Source organism: Triturus cristatus, chromosome 9, assembly GCF_964204655.1.
Source record: "Triturus cristatus chromosome 9, aTriCri1.1, whole genome shotgun sequence".
Lineage (NCBI taxonomy): Eukaryota > Metazoa > Chordata > Amphibia > Caudata > Salamandridae > Triturus > Triturus cristatus.
In genome coordinates, this window is record NC_140592.1 from 1,022,348,485 (window position 1) to 1,022,375,333 (window position 26,849).

Here is a 26,849-nt window from a genome sequence, read left to right on the forward strand (position 1 = left end):
ACAAATATCCCAAGCTACTAACATTGTTAGTGTTGTAATAGTGACCCCAGTGGCCAAGATTACAATAGTGGCCATATCATGTTAGTAAATGAGAAATGATCACATCTGTGCATCTGGCAGAGTTGCCAGCAGTAATCCGGAAAAGGTCTCATCAATTTGGAAGCCTCTACATGGCTACTACATAACAGCCATAGATGCAGTGCAACAAAATCAAGTCTCCCCAAGGCCACATCATTTATCACTCAAATATCAGCTTCAGTGGCGGCTGGTGGAATTTGAAACTGGGGGGCGTATGCATAACAAATGAACGTATGCGAGCGAGCGCAGCGAGCGAGACCAACGGCAATAAAGGGGGTTCTGAATGCTGCACAATTTTGATTCGAATCCTCCCATTACTATAGGAAAACTGCACTGGAGTATGCTAAATACGCAGTGTTGTCCTATGAATACTACACAACATTGTGACAAGCACACGTATAGCACTGTGTTATGCAAATCCAGAGCATTAACAGCAGGAATATTGTAATGCAGTTTACAAAGGTCATAGTATGGCCATAAAATACAGAACTATCTTGTATTAAACCCCCAGGACTACCTTGCAGATACTGCACTACAGTGCGCCATATCTGCATTATGGCCACATTAGCACTATGCTTTTGTGTGCCAAATCGCCAGCATGACCATATTAATACTGCACTCGCCAGTGCCAATATTACAATATTCTATAGAAACACTGCACAACTGTTTGTCAAACTGTTCTGCAGTGTGCTACATTCACATTTCTATAGTAGTATTTCACCGTAGCAGGCCACAGCATTACCAACAGAATGCTGCAGTACAGTGTGCCAAAATCACCCAATCACCGTGAGAATAGTGCACTGTAGTGAGGTAAATCTACAGAATGGCCTGGTATACTGTATTATAGACACCCAAATGCACAGTATTACCATGGGACACTACAATAACTCGAATCTACATCATTGCCACATGAATACTGTCCTGCTGTGTGCCAAATGGATGACATGTGTGAGAAAGTGGCTCTGTATATACTGTTCCCTAATAGGTACAGGGTGTACAGAGTCCACAGTCCCCCAGAGGCTGATAGAGGTCAAAGTTAGGTATGACCTTACTCTCAAAAGTGGTAGCTTGGTCGAGCAGTAAGGCAGTACCAGAGGACAGTGTAAAGCATTTATTGTACACACTCAGTCAGCAAATGGTTTCACACACTCAATAACTGAACTCTAGGCCTATGGTTTATATATATAAAATATATGCTTGTTTTATTTTTAGAACCACAAAGGGGATAAAAATATACTTTCTCAGAATGAGAGGTTGAATATGAACACTTTTGTCTTAAGCAATAAATTTATATAAACAGTCACAGTTGGTTGCAATAAACAATCCTATTTCCTAAACCTAACAATGCATTGAGCTCAATGGTAAATTCAGGTTATTTGTAATAAATTACTTTTCAGATTACTTTTGGAATTCCAGGTCTGGCTCCTAGATCCAGCCTTGGGTCAGTATTCAGAATCAAGTGATGAAAGTCGACTTAATAACTGTAATGATTTTTAAATAATATTTAGCTATTTCAAAAGTTAGCACTTAGTATATATTTCAAAGAAAACATTCAATGGATCTCTATGGCAAGAAATTCAAATTGCAGGTAATTGCAGGTAGAGTACTTTATCGTTACTTTAGTAATCCAGGACTGGGTACCTAGACCCAGGACTGGGATCCTTATCAAAAACAGGTAAGTAATTTCGTTTGCAGAAATGGTACGATTTTAAAAGAATATTTCAAATTTGCAAAAATAGACACTTAGAAGAAATTTCACAGAAAAGCAGACAATGGTTTCCTATGGGAGAAAAATGAGTTAGAGGTAAGTATAGTTGTGGACACTTTTCAGAGTCAGGGCTGGGCACCAAGATCCAGCACTGGGAGCTCACCTAGGAGCAGGTGAGTAAATTCGTTTTTGTCACTTGGCTGATTTTTGGTGAATATTTGCAGTTTTGAAAAGTTCACACTTAGAAGATTTTTGAAGAAAAAGCCAGTCAATGTTACCCTATGAGGAAAATGAAGTTAGCGGTTTAAGGGTAAGTACTCGACTGGCAGAGTTGAAATTCCGGGCATAGACTCAGGGGTCCCCCAGTGTCAGGTAGGTACAGTTGGTTCACCCTCAGCGGTTTCAGGACGGCCGGGTGCAGAGAGAGTTAGGCCCAATGTTATCCTATGAGGGATAGGGGGGCCTTGGTTGGTGGCTGCTGTCTGGCAAGCCACGCGGCTGTGGGAGCTGGGCTCCTGGTCACTTACTCAGGGCAAGTGGGAAAGTAGGTTAGTGTAGAGAGTGCACTGCCAGGGCCACTCGGGCGGCTGGGTGCAGGGTGCTTTTGAGCCGTCGGGCGCTCAATGGAAATCAATGGGAATGTTCCGGTTTGGAAAAAGGCTGCAGGCTCGGGGACGAGGATGCTTCAGGTGCCACCACCACTTTGAGAGGTAAGTTGGGTAGTTGTAGGTTAGGTGGGTACCCCGGGATTGGGCACAGGAGGCCGTAGGGCGCCGGGTGCAGGGGTGCCTTTTGATGTCGGAAATCTTACCCTCTTGTTGATCGCGGTTGGGGTGGCACTCGGTTCTGAGGCTGCAGGCTTCTTCTGGAATGTCGAGGGGGGTCCTTGGGTGCCGGACTCGGGGTCACAGTCGCCGTGGGGTCGTCCTCAGGGTCTTTGTCCACTCCGGCACTGGCCAGGCTTGGCTGGTGCAGAGTGTGTTGGGTCCGCGGTTCCGGGCTGCTGCCAGGGGTTAGAAATAGGTTTCTTGAGTAGAGCCTCTACTCATGGGAGTCCCAGGGGCTTAGAGCCAAAAGGTAGCCAGGTCCTCCGGGGTTGGTGAGGTTGCTGGCCACGAGAGATGCCGCGCTGGTGCAGGTTCGAGAGTCGACAGGCCGGTAGGGCTGGGGCCAAAGCAGTTGGTGTCTTCTTCTCTTTTTAGCAGCTGCAGGGCAGGTCCTTGTTCTTCTTGCTCTTCTTGTAGTTTTCTATCTGGAATCCGGGGAAGGAAGGTTCAGGGTGCCCCTAAATACTAGATTTAGGGGCGTTACAGGTAGGTGAAGGCCAGGGACCAATGGGTCCTTGTCCTGGGGTGGGTACACCCCCTATCCTGCCTCTCTCCTGTGGGAGGGGGGCAGTAGCCTAATCCTGATAGGGTAGGGCCCCCCATCTTCAAGATGGCGAGAGCCCGGAGATGTGCTTCACCTCGCCTCCCCCACCTGAGGGGTGGGGTGGGCAGGCTGGCACATCCCCTGTCCTTGTATGGGGTTTCTGGCCAAGCTTCCCGCCAGAGTGGGGGGTTGCAGTGGCCTGGGGAAATTCCAAGAGGCGGCATGCCTTTGAAGCTTCCCTTTGCTCATCCTGGGGGAGGAGATTTATCACCTCACCCAGGATGTGCATTGTTGCAGGCCCGGGAGAGCAGGGGCTCTCCCACCCAGGGGTCCAGCAACGTGTCTGCTGTGTGGCAGCCTGGGCAGCCTCAGAGCAGACGTGGATTGTAGGTTAGTTGTAAGGGGGCATCTCTAAGATGCCCTCTGGGGTGCTTGGTACATTAAATCTCACACTGGCATCAGTGTGGGTTTAATGTGCTGAGAAGTTTGATACCAAACTTCCCAGTCTTTAGTGTTGCCATTATGGTGCTGTGGAGCTCGTGTTTGACGAGCTCTCAGCACCATGTACTCTTAAATGGCAGCACTGCACTTACAGTGCCCGGGAATGGACCTGGGTACTGTAGGGGCACAGGGCTCCTGCTCCTGTGCCCACACCATGGGCATAAGGCACCCAGCCAGAGGGGTGACTGACATATGCCTTGGCAGTGTGGGTGTTGGGCATGGCACACAGAGATGTGTGCCATGTCGACTCTTCATTTTGTCCTGCACCCAGACACTCAGCCTGCAAAGGCAGTGTGTGTGTGTAAGGGTACATGGCCCCTTAGGGTGGCACAAGGAGTGCTGCAGCCCTTAGGGGCCTTCCCTGGTCACAGGGCCCTGGGTACCTAGGGTACCATTTACTAGGGGCTGACATGTGGCCAGGGTTTGCCAATTTGGAGTTTGTGTGTTTTAAGGAAGGAACATAGGCCCTGGGCACCTGATTGGCAGGAGTCCAGGGTACACTCAGTCAAAGTACATTCAGCAATTTAGCAAAAAGTGGGGGCATACCATGCAAGAAAGATGGCACTTTCTCACAACATGTCCATACGAATATTGCACTCGAGTGAGCCAGTGTCACTACGTATCTATAGAAACGTTGCACTGTGTGCCAAATTCTAGAATTGCCATGGGAATGCTACTCTTGAGCGGGCCATTTCACATTTTAATTGAAGCGCTTCAGAGCACTGCCAATGGGATGTTGCACTACAGTGTCAGGTGACTGGAAACTCCACACACCACCAGCAGCGTGAATAACTTGAAATTAGACAATACTTTAAAAGGGGCATTCTTCAAATACGTTTGTAAACAATAGCCAAATGGTGAGGCGATATGTGACAATATACCAGTTTACTTGCAAAACGTGGACAGTGACACCTTTTGCTCTGTCTCCGAATGCAGTCTGATTCCCTTTCCCCGCGCACTAAATTGCCGACCCACGAATTCACAACGACCTCACAGGAAGCAAGCACGACATTTTTTCCAGTTATTATGTCAATAAATGAAACAGGAGCCCCCAACGTCCACGTGTAAAGCAACAAACGATCAATCGCTATTAACATCCAAAAGAACACCCAGTATTTATAAAGGGGCACAGTGAGGAAGCTGTTCCACCCATCATATAAACAACTGAGCAAAAGTCCCAAATATGCGCTCTAAATACTCACCTCTCACACCCCAAGGGAGGGATCCCAGTCCCAGATTTTCACTTGTAGGAGCGGTGAGAGGGGGAGCAGTTGCGGCTCGCGGGGGTGGGGGGTGGTGTATGTGTCATGCGGGGGGTATCGCGCGGGGGGTGTTAAAATAAATTAAAAAAATTACTTATTACCTGAGGTCCTGAGGACGTCCGCGCCGCCTCGGGTCTGTCCGTTGGAATGGCGCCTACAGCCCCTCTCAGGCTCTCAGCCTGAGAGGGCTGTAGGGCACGGTTACTGCTCGCCCGCCTGCCCATTAGGAGACCGAGGTTTAAGCCTTTGCTCAACCCTCGGTCTCCTAATGGGCATGCGCCAGCCAGAGCAGACACAAGTGCGCATGGCTGGGCACGGAGCGAAAATTCGCTCACCTTCCCCAATCATGAGCACTTGTGCTGCTGCCTGTTGCCCCTGCCTGGTCTGTCTGACAATCATGTCAGTCAAAATGACGCCATACCGCCCACCCCCGGGTGGGCGGTCCGACGTCATTCTGACTGACATGATTGTCAGTTCTCCTCTTTGAACTTAAGTAAACTGATTCAGTTTACTTAAGTTCAAAGACGCCGACGCTGTGGGCTGCGGGCGGGGGGGCTATGCCCCAACGCCCTAATGGACGCACCGCGCCTGATCAGCTTGAAATATAGCGTGTATTTGTAAAGTGCACGTTTACTCTATAAAGGATCTTGGCATTGAAATAACATGTTTATTGTTAACCAACTGAATGATTGCAGTGGTTCAATTGGAAATTCAACCATTGTGAGAAGTTGGCCTGATGTATGATGTCACTAGTTCTAGTGTACACCTTATATCAGTCCAAATACCCTTATGGTGATTGGTTGTAAAGTCAACCTTATAGACCAGCTATCCTAGTGGTAGCATGGACAAGAGCAGTCTTAGGCTAAACTCTGAATGGCATGTGAAGCCAGCTGTGATACCATATATAATCCCTTGAATACCAAATGAAAGGACACCACAACAGATATATATATAAAATAAAGTGTATTTATTCTAAGCAAACCCTCAGCACTCTTTATGAGATTAGAGGTAAGTACAACACAGTCTTATTTATGCATACATTAAGTCACACAGGTAAGTAATACAGTTAGGCCCTAGGGGCCACGCAAACCATATACTAAGTAAGTGGTATAAGAACCACTGTCACGGAAATAGAATAGGCCTAGGCCTAGGCCTAGGGAATCGCTGGGGCTACACTACACTAGCGTTAGTTAGGGAGTGGGAGGCCCACGGGATTCGTGTGCAGAGTGGAAACACTCACGCGTAATGCGTAAAAGTCAATAGCAATAGTACAGTTTAGAAAACGGTAGATTTAGGACACTTCCGGAGTAGCTAGGAAGTTGAGACTGGAAAACTAGACACTAGGATAGTCACTATCCTGATGAGCACCGGAGTACCCAAGTTACCTAGCCCACAGGCTGCGGGTGCATAGGGGTGAAGATGCGTCGTTTTCGTCGTCGACTCCTATGGATGCCTGAAGAAAGATGCTGACAGGCAGTCAGTGAAGAGTGTCCGGTGGATCCCAAGGCTGGGATCAAGAAGAGAAGAAACCTGCAAGCAGAAGGGACAGAGTCAAGGTCACTAGCCAGTGACCACGTGGAACCAGGAAGGAACCAGGCGATGTCGTGAAGATTGCAGGTGAAGGTGAAGCTTGTCGCTGCAGCCAGGAGGACCAGGAAGCGTCGAGGACGACCAGGACCAGGAGGCGAGCTGTCCCACGAAGGCTCTTGCTGTCGGCGGCGTCGAAGTTGGACTAGGACTCACCAAGCCTTGGCAAGCGGAACCCACGAAGAACGAAGGACTTGCTTCTGGTGCAGACCAGGAAGGTCTGGGGTGCTTCTTCTTTGCAGAGAAGCGGGAGCCAGTCTGGAGGAGCCAAACCAGCGCAGAAGATTTCAGGGTGCGTCGTCACAGAGGCCACTAGCCAGCGGGCAAGCAACCGGACAGACGCGGCAAGCAGGAAAATGCTGAAGGGCCCCACGCAGGACTCGTGGAGTGTGGGGGGCTGATCTTCGGTGCAGATGGTGCTTGGGGTTGGGGCTTCTCAATCCCCGGTGCACAACTTCGAGGGTACCTCAGAAGCTGCGCTGTAAGTTACTAGCCACTTTTTCCAGGTAGCCGGTCCCACGTCGCTCGTCGCCTCCACGGATCTCAGCTCTGCTGCAGATGTGGATGAGGGTCGGAGAAGTCTGGAAGTCAAGGCTCTGGTCGGGCTCTGCAGTCGGTTCCTCGTAGAAGGGTCGCAAAGCAAAGGGTAGTCTCTTGATGGTGCCTGTTTGCACAGGGTAGCCACTCCTTAGCTACAAGGGAGATTCTTCAGTCTTCTTCTTTCGTCGAATGTCGAAGGTCCAGAGTTTCTGTTCAGTTTTGCAGGTTCAGGATAATCTAAAGTCTTGAGGCCCAACTCCCACTCTTATACTAATCTGGGGGGCTGGGATACCTGCTAGGTCACGCCTTATGGGTGGGACCTGGGAGGGGGTGGTTACACCCACTTCCCTTTGTCCAGTTTCGCGCCAGAGCTGGGGCTGGAGTGCCCCAGCGCCGGTTTGAACTGGACTATGCAAGGAACACCTTGTGTGCCCCAGGCATGTCTCATTCCTTTCAGCCCACCCTGCCCCAATACACTAAAGGCTGTCTGGGGAGGTGCTAGCACCTCCCAAAGCAGGAAACCTATTGTCCAGGCCTCCCTGGCTGGGATCACTCCCAGCTGCAGGAGGTCAGACTTGTGTCGTGGCAGCAGCATCCATTTTGTGATGCTGAGGCTTTGGTCAGAGGCTAACAGTTGAAGTATGATTTTAACATGTCTTTCCCTCTAGAAGGGGGGAATAATATTCTCATGTCCAGAAATGGCATGGGGGTATTATTCCACAGTGTTAGACACCTTACACGACATGTTTCGATAAAGCCAAACCATAGTTACCATAACCGTCTAAGATTATAAGGCACTTTAAGAGTATATGGTAGGCTATATCATAGAACAGCTATAAGGACAAGGTTCCGAAAGCTGCAGACAGGCTCAGCTCATGCTAGAGCACCATCTCACATGTTACCAAGCACTCTGCCTCCAAGATTGTCAAGGCCTGCCATAGGAGTGACTGATAGGTACACATGTGTCTATATGTAGGTTAGGTATAGGAATACTACACCTAAGCAAGGGGTGATTACACGACCTTGCCCCAGCTGAGTGATCAGCCAGTTGTGTCAAAATGGAAGGCCAGGCCAGGGGTGGCATAATACATGCTGCAGCCCCTGGTAGGCCTAGGGTACACCTATGCCCTGGGTACCTAGGGTACACTGTACAGGGGCCAATAAGGTGATCCTATCCAAATGGGTTATGCACCTAAAGTACATAGTATTAATTTAGAGAGAGAACAGCAGGGCTGTGGGTCTGATTAGCAGGCCCACAGCCACATCTAAGTCGAAAACCAGTAAAGCAAAAGCAAAAAGTGGGGGTGAACATAGAAAGCAGACCCTACTCTCCTACAACCATTTTATGCAAACATCCGCTAAAGAGTTCTGAAACTACACAGATTTTCATCTCAAATGCAGGCTTTTGAATTTTGGTATACATATTCAATAATGCAAATGCTTCTTATTGAGTAGTCTGAGCTGCACACAGGAGAGCTACTTCAAGGTAGCGAGCTACTCGTTGGAGAAGCTGTCCTACCCTCTAACATAGGGCATGTTCTTCACTCAATGAGTTTAAAACTGCCATGAAAATGAACCTAATATGATCTGAAAAGAAGAAACACTAATTCCATTATTGTACTCTGATTAAATATATGTAATCTGTATTTTTATCTAAAGTTTAGTAATTTGCTGTTTGTTTCCCCCATCACAATTCATCTATTTCACACGACATTTCTGTAATCTTAACTGGTTTATATAACTATATATTTTTGACCCTTATACCATGTATTGCTTTTGCTTTCATGTTCAATATTTCTGTACCCCTTGCAACAATAATAAACTAATTGTAAAACAGAGACTGTGGATTGTTAACCTGCTGATTGGTACTGGAACTAGCTGTTATGGCTTAAATTTGATTGAGAATTATACCTCTAACGATATCAGGGTTTTATCAGCATGCCCCAAAGCCTAGTGGTTTGACAGTGAACTTGCTACAAGTGGTAGGTCCTTCAAATGTTTGGGTCCAAGACCACATCTTACAGCTGGTCATTAATTACATGAGTGGCCTGTTTTCCGCAGTTCTATCTATTCTATGCCCTGGGCCGGCATGCTGCCATTTTTAATGCTCAGAGCAATAAAGTCGGTCGATACTGTAGTTAATTGTTCTTGAGCAAAACATGAGATAACCCCCTCACAACCGTTTCTAACTAAAGGGGGATGGTGGTCTCGAGGTTTCTACCTTAGGAAGGGAGGGAGGATGAACTGTTCAGAGTAGGGTTCCTTTTAGCATTTGACTTTTCTCCTTATCCTAGAACCCTCCCCACTCCGCTCAATATAATCTCCTCCATGAGTATATAAATGCAAACAACTTAACGCCTCATGTTACAGAACGGAGTACTTACAAGTCAGATGATTTGTGTCTGTATTTAAACGTGTTGTGTATGGGAGATGTGATGAAGCAGCGGAAAGGCGTGAATGATCTAGAGCTATCCCTTTAAGTGTTTAGAGGATAACCAATTTTATCAGGAAAAATTGAAACTGATTATCAGCCAATGTAAAGAGGTAGCTTTAGAGGAAATCGCAAAGACCATTTATCCTCCATTGTTACCAAATGAGGGAATTAATTTAGAAGGTTCTGGCAAAGGTCAAAGTGGACTTGTGGTGTTCTCCACTCCTCATATCTAAATTTTTCAAATAAACTATTTATTTCAGGCTTCACCTGGCTGTGAGGGTGAATATCGTACCGGACAACCATGCTGGATCCTCAAACAAATCTTTTCTTGAAAATAAGATAGATATAAACTAAAAAGAAATGATGAATGGTGTTACAATAATGCGGATTCGAAAGAATACCCGTAGATATGCCACCCTCAACATATGCTTCCCCCGGGAAGAAACAAAAATATATATCAGAAAACGGATGCCAAATATAATATGCTTGTGTAAGGGGAACACACCCTGAAATTGAGTTGGGATTATAGATACAGTCAGTTGTGTGCCACTAGATAAATGCATGCTCAAAAGTGTGATCAATAAACCACTTCCTTGATGCTGCTTTTGCAAAAGTGGATTATATGTTGAAATGGATGGTAGTCCTCAGGCACTGTTCCTTGCTAGGTGTCCAGTTAGGTTTTAGCAATTTTAAAACTGAGCTTAACCCTTGGTATCTGTAGCATAGCGGATATCTGGTCACACTAGACCGTATCAAAGTCTAAAGTTGAAGCGAACTGTGATAGAGCGCACGGCAGATACAGGGACAAGGTTCGCCCGCTGTAAAGTTGACCTTTTGACATAGTCGGTTTTTCTGGAGACAAATCTCATCAACGAGGTCGTCAGCGGGTCGGGCTGCAGACTGGATACGTTCCTAGTACCTGTCCATTGTGTGTGCGCTGGACAGAGCCACTCAAGTTCTAAGGGAATCATCTGACACCTATCACAAGCAGCACATCAGCACATTATTCAAACTGAAATACTATAATGTATCATGTGATCAAGGCTCGTGTAGAGCTGAAACGCGTAATGGCGGCGGTGCTGGGCACGGAATAAAACTTACATTCACAGAATCTGGGTTCGCCTCGTCTTTCCAGCATACGGAGTGTGGGCGAGTTGTGGCGATATATATATATATATATATATATATATATATATATATATATATATATATATACACACACACACACACACTAATGACAGAATTGTTCCCAGAATAAAATATGGTGTTAATTTTGCTCCCTGAGTTCCTCTCTAGAAGCGTAAAAGGATATGCAATGTTCCGGGTAAGAGGTAACAGATACAGAGCAACGCGGTCGCTAGGGTACTGTGACCTCGATATGTCACTCTGGGCAATGCAGACCAAAGTGGCTCCAGAAGGGTATGGGGTCCCCGTCTTCAATTTAAATATTTGTGGTCGTTTGAATATTTGCTTTTTGCAAATTTTCCCTGGCAAGTGAAACACTCATCACAATGAGAAAAGTATTTTGAGAGTCTAATGAAGGGATCAAATCAAATTTTTGACCACCATCAGCCAGAAGTTAACGAGTAATAACTCAGTGTATGTTGAAATATCGACAACAGAAACACTGTGCTGTCAAAATATCCAGATACGTACAGATTTACTATAGTTAACTCCACTTCTACATACCTTGAAGATGTATATGGTCAAGATGCATATATATATATATATATATATATATATATATATATATATATATATATATATATATATATATATATATATATCCAACAAAAGAAGTGCAGAGCCTGATTCCGGATGAAAAACCATGCGTTTATTTTCATAATGAAAAGTGACTGCATACTCATTTCCTTACGCGTTTCAGCTTAATAAAGCCTTGATCACAGGTGAGTAGAATTGCAACACAGGGAGGTGCTTGTATCCATTAACCCACACTACTACAGATCCCAGGATGCACCAGTGTTGTAATAATAGTCCAAGTATATGGTGCGATATTTAATTAAACTGCATAGCATCCAAAACACCATATTTATATATAACAATCCTTTTCTCATACGGTTCCCTGGGACCTGGAACCAGAAACGGAACAGACTCCACTTTCTTTGTGCAAGTTTGTCTGTTTATTGTTCAATTCGTCCGCTGTGCCGCCATGACGCGTTTCGGCCTATGCAGGCCTTGAACACATGATATATATATTTGTGTGTGTAAGTAAAGTAAACCTATTCTTACCTATATAAACTTACTTTTATGATATTTTAGCCATGATATTCTGGTAGCACTATATTCTGGAATCAATATTGAATGCCGTAATACCTGCCAGGGAATGTTCAGATAATAAAACTTGAAGGAGTTGAAGGCTTGTAACTTGGTTGTTGTTAACAAAATTAGTTGTTCTCCATCCCTATCTGACGTGGGCTCTTCACTTCCAAGAAAGAATGGCATCATATCGTAAAACAATCGATGGGAATGATAAAGAAGGCTCTTACCTCTGAGATTAGAGAAAGAGAGGAACTTATGCAAAATAAGAATGAAACTGGCTTGCAAATGTTTACTACTGATGGTGTGGACTATTTTCCTACAGGTAACACCATATGTCATCAAGAAGTTCATCTCTAGGGCCGCACCTAACATTTACTGATGTGTTCTCTGTATTAGCTGGGTGTCAGGCTGTGTTCCTATACAATCACGTACAGACAGAATAAAGCTGCCTTAAAAAGGTAAGCTTGGAAATCCGGTGACACAATGCTTCAGTAAATGAATTAAGTCACTGCAAGCAGTAGGCTATCAAGTGTGTCATGGCCCCTAATGCAAGGCAGAAAACTTGGGGGCATATTTACCAAATTTTCACGCAACGCAGCAAGCCACTTTGCTGCGCTATGTGAAAGGAAGAGGGCAGGGATGCACCGTATTTAACATTATACAGTGCATTCCTACTCTCTGCCTGCGCTGGCGCACAATGTGCTGCCTATCGCCAACACAGGCACCCTTGCACCATGGTACAGGGGTGACTGTGTTGTAGGCCGAATTGTTGTTGTACAGGAAGAATACCTCAAGGGCATTTTCCTCTTTCTATGTGTGCTGCAGAATAAATATTAATAGGTAGGGAAGTTTGCAAGAGGGTGAGCATCTTGTTTGGGATGCAAAAGGGAGGAATACCCAATGACTAATCGAAGAGTGATTGTAAATGAATTCTCGTTCTCCCTGGACATTTCGTTTCAGATGTAATGCCTATAAGCTTAATAAATGGGCTATAAAAAAGCATTGCATACAGCAGCGGCTCCTCCGTTACGGCGGAGGAGAGTCGCCCCACTGCTGAAAGGCAGCAGATGAAAAATAAAATGATAATAAAACTATTTAATTACCATTTTATTTTTCACTCACTTACTGAGTATTATACTTGTTACACCAAGTCTGCCGACTCTAAGGTGGGGCGGAGCCATCCACTGAGTAAGCAGCAGGAAGGAGGAGAGTTGCGCACTGTAAGTGCGTATGTTGGTTTGGCCGGTTGTTTTAGCGCGGCCAAACTGACATGCGCACTTAGATTTCTCCACCTGAGCTGTGTTGCACAGCCGGGTGGAGAACAAGCACATACTCCCAGGCTCTAACTGAGCGGAATTTCTGCCCACTCAGACTAATCTGGGCGCTTCTCTCGTGCTGGGTTATAGCATGAGAGCAGCATCTGGATTGGGTGGGAAGGGAAGCAGAAGAGCACCGAGGCGGTGTCTGGCAGTGGCAGGTAAGTAGTTTTATTTTTTTTATTAGCCGCTGCGCTGCTCCATCAAGTTTCATTGCCAGCAGCTGCCACTGATTGCTTACTTTGGAGGTTTTATGTTGTAGGAGCGAGCCAAGACACTTCTGAGAATGAAAAAAACCCTGACTCTTGGAGATCCTCAGATATTCACTAGATTAAGCATTAGCCGGGAGGCAGTGGAAATTGAAAAAGTATTTCTCTAGACATTAGGAGTTAGATGCCATAGTATTTTTACAAGATCTTAATAGGCTCAAAGTGATCATCAGAAGTAGGACAACCACAACAACACCAGCAGTAGAAAAGCTTATCGCAGTCATATCTGAGATCGGAGACAGCAACAAACTCGGGAAATAAGAACAGTAAAAGGGGAAGAGTGATGTTAACAAGGTAGAGACCTCGAGATACATGATGGAGAAAACTGCTGAGCTTTGCAAGCCAAGGGGGGGGGCGGTGGGGGCGGTCCGCCCCAGGCGGCACTATTTTGGGGGCGGACAAAGGCATTCAGATAAGACTCGGCTTGCTTTTGTGGACGTTTGGGGATGGGCAGTGAAGGAATAGGACTCGGGTAATGTCCTCTTCTTTTTTGTGCTGGCAGTTGTCCCCCCCTTCCTATTATTCCCTCTCTTTCTGTCTTGCTCCTCACTTACTGAAAACCTTAACTTGAAGAAACGGTTCACAACCTGTCTTTCCTTCGTTCATTTAGTTGCTTCCCTGTGAAATGGATCCAAAAAAGAAAAACACTCTTGTGGGAAATGCCCTTTTTCTGACATTTTTCTATTCCAAAGTGCAGTGGGATGGAGAGAAATAGGTTTTAAATATGAAAAATAAATACATAACTAAATAAAGCAAGACAGTCGCAAAGTGGCCAGATTGGTTTTATTCACATCCAAATACATCAGCCTCACTTTACAGAGTTTGCCAGTGAAGCGCTACTTTTGTTTTCTAGTCTTTCTTTGAACAGCATTGTGTCCCCAGGTGGGGAAGTGTACCATTCCTGGAGGTACTGCAATACCTGGTTGATGGGTGGATTGGAAAACAAAATGTGTACCATGGCTCTGTGTTTATGGATGTGGTCTTTTTAAACCATACTGCTTACGTTTTGTAAGGATATAAGCAATGGACTTTGAAACGGTTCCCTTCAGGGCCCTGTAGTCATGTCCTTAACTTTTCAGGTAAAACCACTCGCTGATTTCTGAATAGTGAGTGAGAGATCGTTAAGGTAACCATGTTGTTTCTGCTTACATTTCACATGCTTTACTTAATCTTGCATTTCCTATGAGTGTTTGCTTTTACTTTTTTTTTTAGGCAGGATATTACTCTTATCAAGTGCATAATTTGAATTGAGCCACATCCAAGTGTTTATAGCGGGCACAATTAGGTTGTAGTTGAAGGCAGTGCGAGTTTCTCTCAGTGGGGCAGCATGGTGTTCAGTGGGGGAGAGGATGTGGCACTATGGCCAGAGCTGTTGAATTTGGAACTGGGGAACTGGGTTCAGCCTTCATGACCAGTCCACCAGACCACTCTACTGAGGGAGCATATTCCCATGCTAGACCTTAGAAGGCCCCACTAGACCTTAGAAGGCTTGATGTCTTAGCACAAGCAGGTGTACCCTAGTGGTGTCAATTGTGAGTTAACCTTGAAGGCCTGTCCACCACAATCCATACTGAAGTTCATCTCCAGTCTTGCAGGCAGGCCTACGAAGCAGCACACCCTAGAGCAACAGTGATCCAGTCACTGTGACTCTGTCACTGAGGTCACATGAACCTTGAGCAGGTTAGGGCGGTGCGAACGGTATGACCGCACTGGGTACCTATTTCGGGTGGGTGCGTAGTGTTTGCAAGTATATTATGGTTTTAACTTGCTGCCTCCTTCCTGGCCTCCAGCAATTTTCAGAAACAATAAAAATGTCATGATAACTTCAGTGATTAATGTTCTTCCTAGAGAGAGATCCCAGTTTTGTCTAGTGGAAGGGTTGACGCCTGGAAAGTTAGCACAGAGGGTTAATGTGCCTGCTGTAAAGAATATGTACCATGCAGATCACAAAGTGCGCTGCTTTAATGGGTGGTCCATGATGAATGGTCATTTAATGTCAGCTGTAGATGATGGATCCCTGAACAGTGTCATGTATGTGCATGTTTGCATTGGGCTGAGGGGATTACCAGGTAATTGTTCACACAGCTCTCTGATGGATGTCACATGCGGTTTTTCTGAGTCCCCAGATAGATCATGCAGTCTGTGTGTTCTCTTTTGTATTGCCAGTCACTGCCAGTCACCGGTGTATTCAACTGTGTAGCCTTGGACCGTGTCATGTATGTGCATGTAACTTGCATGATCGAGGTAACTATTAGCGGCGATACTACGTGTCTCTCGGTCCTCTTTCAAGTGCTTACCGTCCTTTTTCCCCAGCAACCCCCCCTCCCAGGGGCGGCAATCTGAGGGATAGCCCCGGGCGCCACAAGCTCTAGCTATGCCGGTCAACAACAGGTCTTGAATCGCTCAGATGAAACATCAGCTTTGGTAGGGGAGGAATTAATTATGGTTAAGAAGAGTTAGTAAAAAGTGGAGGGGGCAATATAAAAATACGCACCTAAACAGAATTTTGCTAAGAAAAACGTTATTAAGCCAAGGTGAGACACAATAAGAAAAAGAGATGGAAATCACAAACCCTCTGGTTTAATTGGGAATGTGTTGGACTACAAAGAAACAACTCAAAGTTAGACCTGGGTGAAATTTTAATTCAGCGGGTGTAATTTGCGTAATCTGGAGTCAAAATTCTGAAATTTCACAATTTTTCCACTTGCGTAATTATGCACCATTTACAGTACATTGTAAATTTGCGGTAACAGTAAAAATGTACCACATACATACAAGAACAACAGAACACAAGCTGCTGTTCATGGTGATCATGTTTAAATGCACCCTCGAACGCATTTAATACTGAGGTTTTCCCTGCATTAGTGCGGAGGAATCTGCAGTAGTAAATCCGCACTCAAGGCTGGGAAGTGGGCTGTAAAAGGCATGGTTTGCCATGGAAGTTTGGGAATGCCCAAAAACATGTACATTTGTGGATTTCCTAACCTCCTCTCTGGAAATGGACAGAAGTTGACTCCAAACAATGGCTGGTGTAACTCTTCCAGGATTGGGAAGGGGAACAAATCAGCCTCAGAATTCCTGGGTATTCGGGTGAAGAGCTTTCTCTTTGAGAAAAAGTGTTTTCGTGCAGAAAAAAGTGCATTTGCACAGGTCTCTCATTCCACTTGTGTAGGGGTCTACATTATGCAAGGTGGGAATCGGAGCCCTTGGGAAAAATCATATGCTTTGATGCATATTACTAGGAATGTTTGTGAACCTCAAGAACAATGTAAAAAAGTAGGTTCAGGAGGGGATCTAAATCTCCCCCCATAGTTTTACAGAGTTTTGTTGAATAGGTCCCTTGTGTTTTATTTTCTTCTTTACCAAAAATCAGACAGTATTACACACTAAGCAGTTGATTACAGTCAAAACAAAACTAAATGGAAATGTAAACTAAGATGTCTTCTGATGACACCTCAAAACAGATAGGAACTTGACAAATATGGCCTGCCTATGTGTTGCAAGCATTTGCCATTTCTCAGTGGAACCTTGGTGTCCCACTTAGGCCCCCATTAACTCCACCATTCAGAGTTACCCATCCCCCTAGTACCAGTAATTAAAATAGGTGGAGTTAACGCACCAAACTCCATGGAACTCATGAACAGACCTGCAGCCCTCTTTCTATTGCTGTCACACCTGCACTTCTCACATTTTAATAAGATTGCGGGCTGCCCTGGAGCAAAGAGGATGGGGACCAAGTGATAGGAGGTAACCAAAGCACAGAGTGTTGGGTTAGATGAGGGCATCTAGGAGATGGGAAAGGAGAACAAGAGAAGAAAAGATCATGAGGGAGGAGCACCAACCTCCCATGGCGGAAACACATCAAGGGGATGGCGTTGTGATTGCGGGGTAGAAGGGTAAAGAAAGGACGGTTAAGAGTAGCCAAGAGAAGGTTAAGGGTGCCCCCTAAACAGGAAGAGACACAAAAATGGCTAAGGGCATGTCAATATAAGTATACTAAAACTAAAACCCAACAATGTATGTGCCAACAAAAACACAAATTAAGAAGTGCTTAATCAGAAAACCGACAGAAAATAGAATGATAAAAAAGTAATTTTTTAACGCACAAGATTAATTCAAAAAGCACTGAGTTACCTGAAATGTAATATTTACAGTGACATTCACAGCTTTACATCTGCATCCACAAGATTAAAAGCTGTGTTATTTGTAATTACAGCTTATTCTATAGTCCGGGGAGAGCAGCAAATCGCGCAGTAAAAGGAAGTGTAAATATATAAGGTATCATGGGACGCCTCTTGCTTAGTCAAGAGGGAATGCTAAGGAACACACTTAACAGATGGAATGAATAAGGAAAATAGTACCACACACTGGAATGTGAAGGGACTACAAAATAAGGTCACGGTATGTACATGACCGGCTTCAAACAAAAAGGCCCAATTAATTTTAATTACAGATGAGTATTATGTCAATTTGAGATCAAATGCATTGACAACTTTTGCATCAAGTAAATTTCACTGTTACCCATTTGTTATGTTGCTTATTTAGAATTATCTTTTGCAGACCCTGATTTTTAAGCAAAAATAAGACCATGTACAATCGGCCATGCAGTGTTATCTGATGAAAGATTATTGCAGACATGCAGGTTATAATACAAATTGTGGTACTAAAATAATTAATTTATATTTTAAGACTCCCAACACACTATGATATAGAGATTACTCCCTGAGATATAAGCAGTAGTCACTAACTGTAGTCCATTATGAAGGAATACATATTTTGAATTCATCACTTCGAAGGTTAATTGTATGCCCATTCAGGGCGTGATTGTGCAATGATGTTGTAATTATGATTGTATGGATTAATTAATAATTACTCTTACAATGTGTTAACTATCAAGAGGTTATCCAGAGGATTCTGTTGGACAATATGCAATATGAAATTAGCATTGATATTCACACAATATTTTGTGATCATTTTGTTGGCATAATAAGAATAATTATGCGTATTGACAGAATATTACATGGTTGCCAAAGTGAATTTGAACTTATGATGAATTGATTTGTTAACAATATAAATGAGAATAGTGTTAAGATGGCTTCTGCTTAGACTGAGAATCATGAATGGATGAGCAGTCCTTTATTTTGTAACATGGTAGTCCAATTAAATTACATACTTTTGTTTTAAATGACCTCCGTTTCATTGAACATAGAACATTGAGAAAGGCGTGCAACTGAAACATGTTTGTTTTTGTTCATTTTTTAAATAAAGGAAGAACCTGTTCTACCCAATGAGTGGCCATCAACTCCTTTCCGGGGATTATATATATATATATATATATATATATATATATATATATATATATATATATATATATATATATATATATATTCACCCTCACTTAAAAAACAAAGGTTACATGGACAAAGCAATCAGAGGTGCACCACTTTTACTATATCAATTCTAATTCCAAATATGTCCAAAAGGTTCCAGAAGTAATTGGAAATCTTCTCTTTATTGTTGCATCATCAATATGTGTCAAAAACCAGCCAACGCGTTTTGACCACATGTGTGTGGACTTCTTCTGGGCACACAGAAAATTTGAGAAATTCCAATTGTCATCCAAAAGTGAGGTAGCTAGGCCCATTCGTATATTGTCATTGAGAATATAATGTAAATTCTTCAGTAAGGCAATCCAATGGGCCAAAACATGAGAAGGTTAATCATGAATTGTCCGATGTCTCCTCCTTAGTGGAATTCATCAGGCTAGTGTGTGTTCTCGGTCCGTATGAATGAATGAGAGAAGGGATCAAATCCGCCCCTCGTTCAGCACTACAATTCGTGTGGACCTGTTAGAAACGTGGCACTCCTCGCGGTTCCAAAGCGACAACTTCTGGAACTTTGTGGACATATTTGGATTTAGAATTGATATTTTAAAAGTGTTGCTCTACTGATTGCTTTGTTTATCTGTTTTACCTAACTTAGGGTGGCACTTTTTGGGCAGAGGGTGTCTACAGGGAGTGCACACATTCCCAAATCAAAACTTTTTTTCATCTAACTTTCTTGTGAGATAACAGTTTTGAGTGCGGCATCAGTTTGTGGGCCACTGCCTGTTGCTCTTTTCTTCACAAAAGTTACATGGACGTTATAGTTAGGAAATAGATTGTGAAAAAGCTTAGAAATTCACTGAAAAAAACAAAGGTTACTGGGACTTTATAGTTAGAAAATAGAATTTAAAAAACCTTAGAAATTCACTGAAAAAAACTAAAGTTACAGGGACGTTATAGTTAGGCTCAGGGTTCCCTCGTACTAAACCAGTGAAATTCAACAGTTATATTTACCGTAGCTAACTATAACTTACGCCCCTGCAACAAGGAAAAGATAACATTCCTGAAACCTTTGTTTTTTTCAGTGAATTTCTATGGTTGTTCAAAATCTATTTCCTAACTATAACGTCCATGTAACCTTTGGATTTTTGAAGTGAATTTCTATGGTTTTTTAACTGGTAGTCGTGTTTGAAGAGTGGTGGAGAAAGAGGATGAGCCTCTGACCAGCTCTTAGGAATCACGCTGTAAGGGACTTACTGGAGGTAACAGGTGGGTTTCTTGGCCCACAAGGTCCCTCAGAATCCAAGAGGGCTTCATCCCCCAACCAGCATTGCGCCTGGAGGCGCATTTGCAGACTGGTGGAGAGAGGGGCATGGCCTCCGACAACCTCTCAGCAATCCCACTGTGTGGGACTTACTGGAGGTAAAAGGACGGGTACTTTGCCCCCAAGGACCCTCAGCATCCAAGGAGACGTCATCCCCCAATCAGCAGTGTGCCAGGAGACGTGCTTGCAGAGTAGTAGACAAGGAGGGCGGGGCCTCTGGCGACTTGCCAGTCCTGCATGTTTCTTTTTTCTCTTTTTACAGGGGCAGCGTGGCCCCCTTTCCCTGGACCGATTTGGGCCCCGGGTACCCCATCCCCCGGTGCCCGGCCTTTTCCTTTTTATTTTATGAGTTAAAGGGAGGGGAGTCAAGCAACCCCCTCCCGGGCCGATTTCACCCCGAGGACCCCTTTCCCCGGGGGCCGACCTTTCCCTTTTTATGTTTTAACAATAAATAATAGGTGGAGAGGGCCACGCGGCACCCCTCCTTGGCCGATTTCAGCCACGGGGACACCATCCCTCGGGGCCCGGCCTGTAAAGTGGATGCCCTTGTCCCAACCCACAGCCAATTTTGGGGACCGCAAGGGGAGCCTCAAGGCCCCCATAGTCCCTGCCAGCTCCCCACCTCCTGCGGGAGCCGGCATTGCTTTTGGACAATAGCTTCCTCTGTCAAAAGGCAATTCTGCTCCGTTTTGAGCAAGCAAGAGCATTTTTAATTGTAATTGCTTGCTGAAAGTGGAGGAGCATTTGCTTTGGCTTGTTGGGAGTGGTAAAGTTTCTGCCAAGCCATAGCAAACAGCTACCTCCCGAGAGTGGGTACCTCTGGAGATCCCCAGGGCCATGTACAGTAGACTACACAGCCCTGCGGAGGTGGTGGTTGCCGGGGGTCCACAACGGGCCCCCTACATTTCATTGTTGAATGCCCCGGGGAGGTGGTGGCCCACGGGTCGGGGGGTCCACGTGCCTCCTCCCACTTTTTATACGGCATAAAGCTCTGGGAGGTGGTGGTCCCTGGGGCATGGCCCCCCGCATATTTTTTAAAACATGCCCCCCCGGGATTTGGCCCACCCGGTGACTTCTTATAAAAGACGCACAGGAGCCCACGCGTCTTTTGACAAAATTTTGCCCCAAATACACGGATCCACCAGAGAATTAGCGGCAACAATTTTAAAAATGATTTTCCCCCTCTACCCCCCATCCCCTGGCGGGGCCCTGTGGGACCCCACCACCATAATTAGGGGTTCAGGGTATTCTTGCCCTGCACCCTTTTCTTTATTGTTTACTTTTTTGTGGGACGCGAGGCTGCCGGTGCTATGTTTTGTTATAAAAGACTATTTTCCCTCTCCTGGGGCAGGCCCATCCAGGAGGTACAGTAGCCCTCTCGGATATTCTGTACCTGTGGTTTCTTCACAAATATTCGGTGTCTTTTCATAACTAGAAGAATGCCTAAAGCATCGAGTTCCCATCTTGCGAGCGCAGTTTGCACAGCTCCTTACAAGTGCAACAGCCGCCTCCAAAAAAGCACGCAAAAGCACTTTGTAGCAGAGGAAAACATTAGTAAACAAACCTGCGTTGGCACACAAGGCTTTGAGGGAGTCGAACAAAGTGCCCTTTCACTGAGTATCCCTTCTGCAGAGGTTTGGTTCAGTGGATATTGTTTGCCTCACCACGAAAGTGGCACGTCCCTGAGATAAGCAGGTGGATTGGCCTGCTTTGGTGGGAGAAGACAGTCACTTGTTCAACCCCCCGATAAGTGCCTGATTGAGCCTTCCACGCTGGTTTTTCAGGTTCAGTAATGTGTCATGGAATCCTGGGGGCGGACTAACTTTCCCCCATCCCAACCCATTAGCTATGTGTGGAGTGCTTGCCACAAAATGCAATGTTTTGGTACTCATGTTATCACTCTTGGGAGAATAAATGGCTGAGTCAACTTGGGGACTGAAGCCTTCGTGGTGTAGGTTATACACACCGAACCCTGCAACAGATAGTTAACCCACTCAGCTGTCTTGATTTATACATGAGCCGATTTTCTATATAGCTTTAATCCGTCTTCTTGTTCTATCATCTTGTAAATAAGAGAGAGGTGTCTTCAGGCCATAGAGTTTGCTTTGAGTGACGTATCAGATGTTATTGACAAGTATATGTCCCTACATTGCAATCACCACGAGACTATAAGGTAATGAAAACACAGCCTTGTACTGGAGTGCTGCGCTCGTAAAACAGGTGCTGCAAGCGGAATATGAATATGGTAATGAAAACACAGCCTTGTACTGGAGTAAGGCGCTCGTGAAACGGGCGCCGCAAGCGGCAAATGAATATGGTAATAATAACACAGCCTTGTACTGGAGTGCAGCGCTCGTGAAACGGGCACCAAATAAAACAAGCATTGGCATAGCCAATAAGTCTTGCCTTTGGGACCTTATAAGTGTTTAGCCATGCAACAGTTGCATAACTAAATACTTATAAGGTCCCAAAAGCGAGACCTATTGGCTATGCCAAGCGGCCGTGCAGCCGCGAAAGTGAAAGTGATTGCGATCGCGATCACGATCAAACATCAAAGCGGCGGTGCGGCCATGAAAGTGAAAGTAACCGCGGTAACGCGCTGCGCACGCACCCACGCACATGCACTGTAGCTCTAGGCTGGCCTGGTAGCACTTTTTGGAGCCCTCTCAATAAGTCTCGCCAGACCAGCGCATGCGCTGGGTCAGGCGAGACCTAAAAAGATTGTAACACAGTGAGCCCGAATGCACAGTGAGGCCGAGGGAACCAGGAAATGATGCCACACACTGTGTGCCGCTACAGCCCTACAGAATTGTCTGTTTTCTAAAGTGATTCCAGTGAACCGCGCATAAAGAAAGGGGCGCGGCCACCATTATAGTGAAAGCACGGCATAAGGGTTACTTAAAAAATAACTATGTTAATGTAAATATGGAGAGCCGCGCATAAACAAAGGGGCGCGGCCGCATTAAAGTGAAAGCAGCATGGGGACTCTTAAAAAAAATACTTTGTTAATGTGATTACGGCGAGCCGCTATAAAGAAAGACATGCGGCTGCCATTAAAGTGAAAGCGCAGCATGGAGTGCTTAACAAAAACGTTGTTAAGTTAAATGGGAGTCCTGAAGGAACGGGAAAAAATAATTAAAAGAAGACTGTGGGGTGGGAGTCTGCAGGTGGTGGCTGACTAACAGGCACTTGACCGTCTGCAGGGTTTGGATACAGGGTGTGGCCGCAGAACAGGGTTAAAGATGGAAAAAATTACTGAATTTAAAAGTGGTGCCACTCTGGCTTCCTACCCAAAAAGAAGTATGTGAGGTATTTGTACCTTTTGTAAAAACAAAATGAGCTAACAAAGATTGAATATGTTCTATCTCAAGTCAACTTTGTTGTGTTAAAGAATAGTGTAGGTCTCTTACAATGCAAACAGAATGATGCAGGACACAATTATGTGTGTCAAATCTGTTTAGTTGCTTCCTCACTGTGCAGAGCAGTTCTCACTCTGGCTCGGGTTGTTCTACTTGCCCCAGGACATTTTTATGGACAATGGCAGACACATTATAGGCTGGGGAGCAAGAAGAGGGCCAACATAAGTAGTTACCAAGAAGGACGCCAGATATGTTCAATGGACAATTTGTACATGCAATACACTGCTGCTCAGGACAATGGGAATAGATCAGAGTGCATGAAAGTTAGTGAGCTTATGAGGAAGAGTTCCTAACAGCAGAACACCATTTCAAGAGGTAGCAAAGGATTTTCTGCAGCATAGGGAAGTCAGTAGCTAAAAATCAGTTAATCATTAGGAGCCATGAATAGAGCCCAGGTGTATAAAAGACTGAGGTGCCGATTACGATCCGGTAAAAACCGGGTACGAACCGTCGGTCGGAGAGTTTTCTCCGTCCGACTCGTACCCGGTCGGAAAACTTTACAAACATGCAAGTACGATTCGCACGGAAACACCGTTTCCGTACGAATCGTACAAAACACCGACCGACGAAAAGATACATACAAATGGGATCCGGGGAAAGCGCCGACGTGACGTCGGGACGCTCTCAGGCCGCGTTTCACGAACCAGGAAGTACGATTGGAACCGACAGCGCTCCGGACGGCAATATTTTTACGGCACCCGAAAAGTGCCGCAAAAGCGAAGTACGCCGCGATGCGAGTGGAATTGGGGGCCCGGTACGCGCCGTACCCCCCCCCCCAGCCCCCGTGAGTACGCGCCGACCCCCCCCCCAGCCCCCGTGAGTACGCGCCGACCCCCCCCCCAGCCGCCGTAAGTAGGCGCAGAACCCCCCGTGTATGTACGGTGCGTACCCCCGTGTATGTACGGTGCGTACCCCCCTGTGTATGTACACCCCTGTACGTGTCGAACCCCCGTGTATGTACGGTGCGTACCCCCCCGTGTATGTACGGTGCGTACCCCCCGTGTATGTACGGTGTGTACCCCCCTGTGTATGTACACCCCTGTACGTGTCGAACCCCCCCGTGTATGTACGGTGCGTACCCCCCCGTGTATGTACGGTGCGTACCCCCCGTGTATGTACGGTGCGTACCCCCCTGTGTATGTACACCCCTGTACGTGTCGAACCCCCCCGTGTATGTACGGTGCGTACCCCCCCGTGTATGTACGGTGCGTACCCCCCCGTGTATGTACGGTGCGTACCCCCCTGTGTATGTACACCCCTGTACGTGTCGAACCCCCCCGTGTATGTACGGTGCGAACCCCCAGCGCATTTAAATATAAAGTTGAATACAGCAAGATATTTCTGGCCAACAGCCCTGAAAGATGTTTACTTAAAATGAGTTAAGCAGACAGCACAAAATAAAGAAAATCTCAACATGGTGTATATGCACAATAGACTTTAGAGAAGAAAAGATGCCTCCTTGGGAGTGCTTGGGAAATATGGAAGTCGGCAAATTGCATTGCCAACGTGCATATTTAGAATCCAACTATTTTTATATAGTATGAAAATGGCAAACTTAGAAAACAATATTTTTCACTGTTTGGGTTATGCTGCACACCTGCCAAGATGAAGAAGTTCAGCAACAAGGGCAGAAGGATAGCTACAAGAAGTGCTGCTGCAAAGGTGAGCACAATAATATCTGGTCTGTTGGAGAAAAAAAATCAAAGTAATCAAATATGCCCTGTCATCTGGTTTTATGGACAATTAGAGATATCTTGGTAACAAAAGAAGGTAGGATTTGAAATGATATTGTAGGCTAGATCTTCATCAACTAAGCTATTGATTAAAGAAACAATTGCCAAGGCTGAATCTTTTTTAAAAATCATGGAAACCATAGCAAAGGATAAAGTTTCTAAGGCTTTTAGACAAACTAAGCAAAGAGCAGACAATCTTTGATCCACCTTTCTTTTTGGGGTGGGGTGGTTCTCTCAGGATATTGACAGATAAGGAGAATGGTTGAGTAACATTTTGCTTCTGTCAGCAGATTTGCTCTATGCTTAAGTTACAATTCTGCTTTGAACTAGACAGATGGCATGCTTCATTGACATTCCTGTCTGATTCTATTGAACATGTTAGGGTAAAATATGAATATGTGTTATAGCCCACTGTGGAGGGCTATATTGTTTGGTAAAGGTCCTGAAGAATAAGTTACTTACCTTTGGTAACACCTTGTCTAGTAGAGATAGGATCTAGCCACAGATTCCTTATATTAGAATTATCTCCAGGCGCCAGACTTGATCTGGACGTTTTTGTACAGCAATACCTTTGCGCGGTGGTGGATGGTGTTGAATGACTCCGTAGCTACATCGTCCATATCCATATAAGTCCTCCCCTGATGTGCTGACGTCAGTTTCTTCTGTGACTATTTTTCGCACCAACAACGTGGATCCATTTATAGAAACTGCTTATGGAAACAGTGTGCCAAAAAGGAGACATCTTTGTGTCAAACAAATATGAAGTCCTAAAGATTGTCATCAGAATGCCAAGAAAAAGGATCTTGTATGTATCCAGACCAACAGTTCACAGAACAGGGAGAATGGGTGGTTTGTTAAAGAATCTGAGGCTAGATCCTGTCTCTACCAGATAAGGCGTTACTGAAAGTAAATGACTTATTCATCTGATAGTGACATCTAACCACAGATTCCTTATCTTAGAATTAGATACCTAAGCAACACCATTCTTGGAGAGGAGTCTGAGACCTGAACTGAGAAAAAGATTCCTGAATAGGACTAGCCGGTCCACAAAGAAATATAGTAACCTGGCTATCTAAAGAATTATAGGTGAAGCAAAGAAAACACTCCGTTAGATTGAATGTGGGAAGTCTGCATGACAAACAAATGGACAACATTACCCACAGCAGAGGGATAAGGAAGTGCTCGAGAAAAACACTTCATAGAAACAATAACACTTTGTAGCCCTATCAAAGAAAATCAAACCATGGCTGGACATAGGTGAAGGACCTAGGACATCAGCCCATACCACAGAATTAGAGCACCAGCTCCTTGTCATGAAAACTAGAACATGATCTGACCCCACCCTGTGATACAGAGGAAAGGGAATCTGAGGGCACAGCCACAACAGAACTGACTGAGAGATTCTTACAGTGCTGCACGAAAGCATTGTTAGAGGACCAACAGAAATGATTGTTAGATACCCCTCTCAGATGGAGAGATGCCTCCAAGAGAAGACAATCCTCTGGAACTATGAAACACAGAAGCACAGAGGAAAAAGGAAAAAGAAATGCAAAAACAACTGCCAAGTCAAGGTCAAATGAGAGCCTCAAGTGAAGCGTGGTGACAAAAGCAGATAGTATTCCCTACGGAAGTAGTTCAGCACAACCATACTTGCAATATATACCTGTATACATGTGATCACATGCATATATATATATATATTA